Raw genomic sequence first — 10,545 nt, 5'->3', positions numbered from 1 at the left:
AGCATACTCCATTTTCAGGCAATCAGAATTCCAGTCCATAATTCTTAAAGATGCTATATTTATTGCCTCAACACAGGCCTAGATCTTATTACTGGAAGTGCGAGTCCTGAGGTTGTGGTTCCTTTCTGGGACCTAGAAGATCATAGTTCCCTTTGTGGGTCAATCTGAGCAATTGTATATTACTATTCTCTCTTTTCAGATCCTTAATGATATGACAGGGATAACAAAAGTGTCAGGAACAATGGGAGGCTAAGGAAATGAATAATATGTTCTAATTAATGGGCCACATATGTAGCTGGGTTTTAAAAATACCCCACCATTGTTCTTGTACTCTTTACCCAAGTCTGGAACTTTATACCCATTAAGTTCTTAAAAGCTGGGGTTTTTTTCCTTGTTCTACACAAATTTTACTAATATCCTGCCAGATCATCTGGGTTAGTTTATACTTACATAAATATCTAGTTAGAAGGAAAAAAAAGAAACACCTGCTTCTCTCTTTCATTCATCTGATGCCACCATTCACCTCATAGATTTCTTTTACTTTTTTTTTGTCTGAATGTTAATTTTTCTTACCAATAAAATTGAATTAAATGAGAAACACTGTTCATATATTACAACTTTTTTTTTTTACAGATTCTACATTTGATATACGTGTGCCCTACAAGCTATTACTCAGCTTTCCTCAGCAAGCATAATGTTCCTGAGTAAGAATAACTGAAGGGCTGACACATAAAAGGTTGGTTGAATTAATTTAAGACGATATCCCTTTCTATTTAAGCAACTATTAACAGTCTAGGTTCTGTTCCTGGTTATGTCTGGCCTGATTAGAAAGAGAATTCAATACTTGGAAGGAAAATAAAGAAGAAAAAAACCCAAACCATCATTTTCATAACCCATATACTCCTGGTACAGGAGTGACGCATACAGTCAGCACTGCTTACGCCTTACTGCTAACTATATAATCCATGTAAATATTTATCATACAGCTATTATCAGTGTAAACATACAGCTTAGTCATTTGTTGACCCATAATGAAAAAGTGACATTGAGATCTTTGCTTAATAGCATAAGGTTTAAACACATTTTGGAAGCAATAGAGCAGATCTCAGAATACTTACTTTTTCTGGGGGTTATATGGAGGCTTTTCAACATGTAACAATTGCAAAGAAACATCCTGCTATGAATGAATGGATGCAAATTAAATCCATATCTGAAGGTTATTTTTCTAATTAATGCTGGGAATCTGATAGCAGCACATTTGAAGCACTGTTTATGTTAATCTTAAAGGAACTAGTCAGGACTAGCCTGCAAATGTAAGAAGAATGTCAGAGTGTAGTTATGGTAAAGGAACTGTGGCTTTCCTAGACTGTCAGTTCATGACAGTGTTTAGAAAAAGCAGAAGAAGAGAAAAGAGGTAACCCAGAATTTGATACACTGAATATTATGAGTCTGTCAGAAAATTAGCAAAATACAGATGATCAAAGGATCAGTTTAAACATGTTATTAGTTTATATACAGCTGTTGCGCCACTGCTACCATTCTGGTTCTGAAAACAACTTAATGCCTTGGAAACCGTGGAGACAAGCCCTTCTGAGAGAGACAGATTGAAGTAAAATCTGATAGTGAATGTTTTGTATGAATTCAGGGCTTACTCTTCCAGAGTCTTTGATCTGACATTAACTGTGCTTTTACTATGTAGTCCACCTCCACTAATTCTTCACTGGCAGGTTACTTTCTCCAGTTTAGCTGCCAGCATCACTAACACAGTAACTGTACAATACAATATGGACAAATTGAGGGGAAAATAGAGATGCTTTCTCTCAATTTACAGAGATAAGACACTATATCCTGAAAGTTCTCAATTTTTTCATATAGACTGCCAGAAGACATAGATGAAACAACCAGATGGAAACTAAAGGAGTGTCTTGCTCTTAGTGTGGGCTGGAAGAAATGGACCAGCATCAAAGAGGTTTCCCAACACTTACAGCCAAAGGCATCTGATCAGATGATCAGTCACCTCCTGCTCATCTGGGTACTTCCACGCTGCAGTGAGACACTTCAGTTAAGCCAAAGCATTCTGAAAAAGCTCCAAAGCCTGAGCTGCTGTATGTAACCAGAAGAGAAGGGAGTAGACCAAGAGGCAGTGTTAAGGAAATGAATTTGTGAACTGTGTCAAGAAGATGGTACCAGGCAATCTTTCAATGAAACTGAAGGGCTTTCTTAAAAGGTGTTAAATGCAAAGAGCATAGGACATGACATCACTGATGAAAACAAACTATAATGTAAAAAGTTATTTGGTACGAAGTATCAAAAGAGTAACCTGCTATCATCTAAAACTGATTTTAAAAGCTGTGTATGCAAACATTTGTCTTCCTTTTGCTTGATCACAGGAATAACAGTCAAGAAGTTATTACTTGTAATAATACTGTAGGCAAAACATACTCTGTTGAATACAGTTGTTTGGGTTTTTTTCAGTGGCAGCATAATTTACATCTCATCATTCACAGTTTATAAAAATCATGAAGTTAAAATATATTCTGCTGCTGGCAGGGAATTTGTCTTAATACTCTAGCTGTGAAAATTTTGTGATTATTTCCCATTTCTATCAAGCATTCACATAATGTTTTCCATTAGGGAAACATGGGTTTTGATCCAATTTTTTGTGAAATTTGGACTACTTTATAACAAGGATGTGTCAGCATTCTGGTGACATTTGTGTGCTCCATTGGCCTGTAGGAAGCCAGCACAGTGGAAGCAATGTCCCTCCCAAGGGAGATGAAATGTCGATTTGCTGTACTCCAAGGTTCCCAGCTCTCAAAGTTGGGCTAATCCAGAGGCAATACCAGAGGGCTTTATCTGGCACTCCTTGTAAAGGAGGATTTGTCTAAGACAGTATAGTAATTTCACCAGAAATTACATTTAAGCCCCTTCTTGGAAGTCTTTCCTTGCTCTGTATTTTCTTCTGGATATATGAGTAGAATTCATGCTCTTCATGTTTTTGTCTTTTATGCTAACCTTGGTCCCACATCATACATGCTCATCAGCCTGACTCTTGTTCCCTGCAGAGAGGCTGAGAGGCAGAGGCAGGGGTGAGGAGACATTTGGGAGAGGGGCTGATATGGCAGAAGACCACTTCAAAAATTTTACTTCACAATTTGGTCTTTTTATTTCTGTTTTCATACAAAGGGGGAAGCTTTATTTCCCCTGGAAATTTGAATCCTGGAAGTTATGAGCAGATATAGTATGCCATAATATTCATAAAATCCATAATATTCATAAAATCCATAATACTGAAATGGGCATTATTGTTTATTTGGGGTTTTTGATTGTTTGGTTGGTTGGTTTCAGCTTCCTAAAGTTGTTTTAACATAGTATTTAACAAAACTAAGCCTAATGAAGGCATCTGTCTCCACCTCTTGCTCAGGTACCTTGGGGCTGGGTCCCCTTCACAGAGGCTGTTGCAGAGTAATGAAGAGAGGAGGACAATATTCAAGTCAGTGAATCTGAAAGTGGCAATTCAAAGCTGGTAAGCTCTAGTGAAGCATTATTTTCTCCTTTTTCATTATTCATTTTTACAATATTCAGCAGAAATTATAAGGCTGCAGTAGACAGCGGTAAAGTAAATGAAGATCAAATTGGGTTTTTGAAGCACTTACGCATTTTTTACATAGAAAGTAATGTATGAGTTATAATCAAACTATATAAAACTACTGAATATCACCAAACCTGAGAGCTTATATTTTGTAGCTGAGTGTTACTCAGGTTCAGCTCAGGAGAAATTTCGCTCTAACATGATAAAGTAGAATTTTCTGGCAAATACAATATATTGTATTTGATCTGCTAGTATAGATGGGAAAAGCAGACATGCCTTCAGGAGCACAATGCTTTTTTCAGATCTGAAATAGAAGCAGTGGCTTTCAAAGCTCAATAAAAATTGAGGTGTATTTCTTTTTGACTACCTTTAGAACACTGGCAACTACTGAAAGCAGCTGTTGGAAATAACTGGTGAGCCTGCTGGGGATGATGCTTTTTGCTGTGTATGTATAGGAAATAAGCCTCAGTCTTTACCTTGGTTTCAAATAGAAGCTTTCACGCCCTTTATTGTGGTAGTGCTGCTGTGGCCATAATGATTGCCTCAGGACAAAGACAAATGTGTTGTCTCTTGTTGGACCAAGAAAAACAGGTGGGAGCCTTCCTTGAGTCCTGGAGCAGCAGCAGGAGATGGCTCCATGCTGTCCTCCCGTGACTGCTTGTCGTGACCTGCATCTGAGAAATGCTCTCATGCAGTGCACTCACTGAGCAAACAGCTGCAACAGGTTGCTGTCTTTCTGCTCCAGTTTATTTTTCACTCTGAAGATAATTGCTTGTCAGTCCTCTGCTGATGGTCCTCTCTAATCTTCTTTAAACAAAATCAGCGAGGTGCTTGGGATCGGGTTGAGGCAGTCTCCAGGGCCTGGGCGGGGCTGGAGCAGGTAGGATTCACATGGTGCTCTGCATGTGCTGAGAGCCAGCACAGCTCTCAGCTTGAACAAGAGCCCCGGGCTGCCTGTCCCACAAGCCATCTCCACTGCAGGAATCACCCACTTCAAAGGCCACCTCTGGAAACAGAGCAAAGGTCAGGGCACAGGGCTGGGATTGGCAAGGAATGAGCACCGGCAAGGACATAAAGATAGTGCTCAGCCATCTGCAGGGGTGTTTATGCAAACTTTCTAGGACTTGTTCAGGTTTCTGGGGATCTTCCAGCTTTCTAGGTAGAAGGGCAAGTTTTTCAACCATTGGTTAGATGAACCCTCCCACTTCCCAGAGTCAAAGAATTCCCATGGGGATTGCCCTGGGGACCTCCTCCTCCTCTTCTAAAAACTTGTGAGTCTATTTGAAGCTTTTTCTTTCAGCAGCTCACTAATGTGTATTTCTGCTACCTGTCACATTCATTTCGATTATTCATTTTTGTGTTCAAATTTTGGTCCATGTCCAATGAGCTTGAGAAATATATTTTTTAATCACTTTCCTTGTTCTCTTTTCTGGCTTTCTATATGTAGTATATATAATGGTGCCTGGCAGCTTTCTGGTTTTTGGCACTGCAGAGTACCTAGATCAGTTACAACAAGGTGACTTGGCGTTCTGCGCAGCCGCTTGTGAGGATTTCAGCCAGGCCTTTGCTTGATTAATGAGCATTGGCCTATTCTTGAGATAAATTCGTGCTGGATTTTGCCCAAGGGCCACAGAGTGGGCACTCCAGGGAGTTTAGTGGAAGAAATCTGTACTTGAAATGACTTTTCTTTGAGATCTGTTTACTTAATGATTGCTTGCATGAAGGTAATACACTGATAAGGAGGAAAAGGCAGTCAAAATTGTCAAGAGAAGTAAATTCATTAGATTTTTTTTTCTCCTACGTGAGTATTACAGCCAGTTCTCTCTTGGAGGAAAAATTATATGGCACACCCTATCCTGGGTCAAGTCTCTGAGGTAGGTGGGAGCTTGCATCTGCATGGTGCCTGTCAGCAGTGCCATTTGTACATCAGGGACTTGGCACTGAGCACTAATCCCCCTCCTGCCCCTCCCAGAGCTACTTTTCTTTGGGATGATTGGCATATCCCTGTTGATATCAGTCACTAATCATGTGTATGAGCATGTTTTAGTTGCTTTCCTAAAAATCAGCGTGTGACAATTTTACCTGCATGCTGCTCTCTGGGTCACTTTGGAACCAGCTGAGCAGTTTGAGTCTCCTCTGCCAGAGGCATGGGTTTCCTGTGGGCTGCAGCCCCACCACCTCCTGCAGCTGCCATCAGCCTGCCTGGGGAGGGGAGCTGCTCTGTGCTGCTGATGGGAAAGGCCAGGCTGTGCTTGCCAGTGCCAGAGCTGAGGCCCAGTTCTGGAGAGGTGGCAGGACACCAGTTTGTTCTAAAGGGCCCTGGTCAGCACTGCTCGTTTGTAGCTGTGCCCCCTCCACAGCTGGGGCTGTGCAGCAGTGGGGTTGTGAGGAAACTCATGAGCTTTACCTGCCCCTACCATGTGCTGGTTCTTTTCTAAAGAGCAGGTCAAATAGGGCTGGGTGAGAGACTGCAAACCCTTGGGTTGAAAACGAGAAGCAGGGAACCTGAGGGGTAAACAAGCAGTGTGTAGGGAATGTGCCAGGCAGCTGACATTACTATGATAAAACCTGATATTCAGACCAGGCAATCAGGGTTAATTTTTCTGCTATTCATGACTTCTACATCTATAAGGAATTGGCCAACTGTTTCGATACACCATTGGGGGATGGGTGTTGGAATACTTAGCAAAAAAAATCTACTGAGGATATAAACTGTGCAATATTTGAGTGCTTCTGTTGCAGTATCAGAGAAGTGTTTCTCTGAAGGAATCATATGTGATTCTGCAAATCCCAGGTTCATTTGCAGAAGGAGAAGAAATAAATGGAAATGTGCACAAAAAGTCAATGTACTGAAATGAAAAAGCAACAGAAGACAAAACACAATATGTGTGTTTTTAGAATATCTGTCACTCTAAAGTAATAAATAAGTAAACAGAACCTTTTTAATTTGTTCAAGTAAATCCCTTTCAGGGCTGAATTAACTAAAGCATATCCCTATGAAATAACCCTCATTATATAAATCAGTGTGCCAATGGATTACTGATTTTGCAGCCAAAAAACCTCACCACCATAGGTGTGAAGTTTCCTGATCATCTAATAAATTGATAACTTTGAAGCCTAGTTGTGACAATTTAAATGTCATCACTATTAAACAAGTTGCCAAAATGCAAACAACCATCCTAAGTCATTAAAATGTAATTATAAAGGACAGCTGGGTCTACTATCAGTCTGGGCTGTGGGGACTCATAATGGGGAAAAATATGAAACTTTCACACAAACAGAATGAGACTGGTGCATGTGCCAAGGCCAGCCTGCTCAGGAGGCAGGGGAGGCGTGTGTTCAGTGCTTGCACAGTTACTGGTGCCACGGAAGGCTGCATTGCCGACATGGACATAGGAGTCAGAGGCAGCCTGACGCCCATCAAACGTCTTCCTGTCCCTCTGCCATGTATCAGGAGTCCTTGTGCTTGGTACCAGGGGCTGCCTTGCTGTGAGACGCAGGCAGAGTGGGTGGCAGCCACAGGCTAACAGAAATGCCAGTGAAGTGGGGCTGAACTTACTCTAGTGTGGAATGGCAGTGCAGGTGGTGTAATCGCTGCTTGGAAAACCAGGTGGACTCTAAGTGATAAAGAGGGTTTGCTTTTTGGCTGAGAGGAATAAAGGAAAAAGTGACTGTAAGGGTTTGCAGGCATAGACCTGATATGTCTATGAAAGCTGTATTTAGTCATACTGATAACAAAGTTATTGAACTTGATTTTTATGTTTATTATTTTCTTGATACTTTGCTAAGGCCGTGATGTGAGCAACGAGCCCAATCCCTGCTACATGTGCTACAGTTCTAAATTCACATTGGTTTCAGCTCCATCCCAGTAGGTTCTGCCTTTAATTCAGCAATGCAGTGTGCAGTCGAGGAGATTTACTGCTGATATGCATCGTGGAAAGGGCGGAACGAGCTAGAACTGTGATACTGCTTCATTAAAATAGTAACCCCAAAAGGAGGCCCTGCAGTTTTTGGTGTTTTATTTATATGCATTATGGAGCTACAACAGCTGCTGGCTTCCATAATTAAGCCCCATTTTCCCTAAATGTGGTGAAAAGGGTAAAATAAGTGAGAAATGCTGATTACTGGTAAAATTCTAAAAGAAATCTTTTATGTTATGTATCCTGATGCATGTAACAACTCTAATATTGGATCATTTCTTCTTTTTGAAGCTTTTATAAATCTGAATAGATTAAAAATTATGTATGAATGCTTGTGTATTATTTGATATAGTGGAATTTGTTTTTCCTGTATGTCAGCCTATAGCACATTCTTCTCAAAATTGAGTTGCAAATAATTGCAAGGTGTGTTCTAACTGATTAGTGTTCCTAAAATATTTAGATACCAAATTAATGTATCTTTTTTACACCTATGAAGTAAATTCTTGTGGTGCCTTGGGGCATTCATTTTACTGAAAATTTTTTCATTTATTCTCACTGAGAAATGTCTGCTGTTGCATATGAGCATTCACAAACCATTCATTTCCTTCCTTTTGTGTACTGGGAAATGATCTAATAACGGAGTGTTCTGCTGTAATTATCTACCTTTCACTTTTGTAAACTGTAATTTTTGTTTGTTTTGAAATGAGAATCAGTTGATATGGAGCTTAGAAAAACATTTAAGATTATGAACTGTTTCTAATGAACAGATTGTTTTCTGATGCAAATAGAAAGCCAAGTTGAGAGAGGTTTCTCTTTTTTATGCAGAAAGATGAAGCCTCTCAAAAGGCTTTGTCCTTATTTTTTGGCAGAATTGGACTGCCCTACTCAAAAACATAAACAAGCCTCAGCCTATCAACAACAGAAATGGGACACCAACCTGCCAAATACAGGGAAATGAATAAATGGAAGAACAATAAAAGTCAGTAAAGTAGGAAATCTCATGTGGTGTGAATGATTTCCTATATAGCGTAAGCAAGTTTTTTCTTCTGTTTGTTTCACACAGCTACACTAAGGATGAATAAATTTTTGTCACCAATGCTGTTATGAAAAGCATGCAAATTTGAGAGAACACACTGGCTAATGGACAGAATGGTTATTTTGGAAGGAAAAATAAGCTTTCCTACAATTTTCATTCACTGACTCCCAATGTGAGATGACAATTTACTGCAGGCTTAGGAAATTAAATGTTAGTTTTCCAGGTGTACTGAAGAGGTTTGGAAATTAACTTCGCAAAGGTGAAGATACATGGTATTTCTCAGTGCACAGTGAGAGTCAGCAAGATGACATTGTAAAATATCCTTAGTAATAGGCAGTTAGAAAGTCTGCAGGGGATGAGGTCAAAGAAGGGTTAGCAGCTGACATCAAATCAGAAGCCAGATGTGCTGACCCTTAATCATAGGCTTTCACAGGCTTTTTGTGTACTGCAATTCAGCATAACATTATTGAATTCACCTTTAGATTAAGCTGGTCTGCTTTGACATATCCAAGCCCATATGCAAGTTAATGGCTGTGTCATCCACTTCATTATGCAAGCTTTGATAACAGACCAGCGAGGTGACCTCTGCAAGAAGCACCACTTTTCAAAGTCCTTAACCATTTGCATTTTCAGTGAACAGAATGTGGCACTCCCTGCTTAGGTCATGTTGGATCATTAGTTTTGTGTATACAGATTAAAACTGGAAATAGTAATCTGCCACATCTCTTTTTCTTCTTGCAAAATTACTTACAACTATTTAATTCAGCACTCTTGTGGAAGTTCCCTGCTTCTGTACCAGTGCAAAATTCTTGGCTTTGCAGAGGATTCATTCTTAAGAGACAGTAGTTCCTGCAAAGGCATAGGTTTTAGTGGACTAGAACTAAACAGGGTCAGAAATTTTTAAAGAAATAAATTAAAAAAAAAAAAGTATGGGAATAACAAGGTTAAAAATGTGCATGCAAACCCTAACTACTCCATGTTGCTTTTATATGCTTTGCAGTCTCAGCTCGTGAGATTATTCTGCAGGGTATTTTTGCATTAGAACTGGAGTGAAAGAGGGCTTCCCATGGTGCAGTTCCTGATAGTTTAACAAATACTTTTGGGTTAATATAAGCTTAAAATAACACAATATTGATGTAATGTTATCTTTATTCAGAGGCTGTGCTTCTGACTTGCTCACTTACACAGTGCTTACTCAACAAACCGCACAGTAATCGGTAGAATTAAGGTCAATGGCAACAGATCTGTCTCTCACACTGCACTAGAGACGACATTCACTGAATATTACACCAGGAAACTCATTGCTGATTCCCCTGAAGCCACTTACCTTTCATGCAGCTGGGGGAAAGGATTTAGCCAGGAGCTGGCCAGTGGGCCTGTGCCCTTTGCAGTCCTCACTGTGCACCTCACATCGTGAATAAGGCAGGTATGCAAGAGAGAGGGCTTGTTTCTTACACTGAATAATATCTGACCTTACAGTGAGGTGTCTTCAGTGGGAATTGTGTGTTCCTTCAGTGGATGACTCTGATGGCATCCTTAATGACCTGGAAATCCACATACAATATTATCATCACAGCTATTAGCATTATATCCCAGTTCTCAGATACTAAAACTGCAGATCTCAGTGGTCTGATGTCTCCACAAGGCAAGGGGAGGCATGTGTACGGGCCACACTTTCCCCATGCCTGTTTTTAGGCTGCTTTCTGAATTTCTTAGCTCCTATTTCACTCTGGCTTTTGTATTCTATCCTTTATTCCTATTAATTGTTGCTGTGGGAAAGCACAGTTGAATTACTTTAGCACTTATACGTGAATTTGTGGTCCTTGTTTCACGTGTACAAGGAGTTTCAAGGCAGTAGGGTTGGGTGATTTTGTCTTCTCACAGGAGTTTCGCCCAGGAGTTTGGTCACTCCATTTCTGAGGAATGCAGCTGTTGAGGAAGTTTGTCTTCACAGATTAAAAGAAAATGGCTCTTTAATGCTGCTTTCACAGAGACAG

The sequence above is a fragment of the Prinia subflava genome, chromosome 11, assembly GCF_021018805.1.
Source record: "Prinia subflava isolate CZ2003 ecotype Zambia chromosome 11, Cam_Psub_1.2, whole genome shotgun sequence".
Classification (NCBI taxonomy): Eukaryota; Metazoa; Chordata; class Aves; order Passeriformes; family Cisticolidae; genus Prinia; species Prinia subflava.
The sequence above is the reverse complement of the archived record's forward strand: the minus strand, read 5'-3'. Positions refer to the sequence as shown.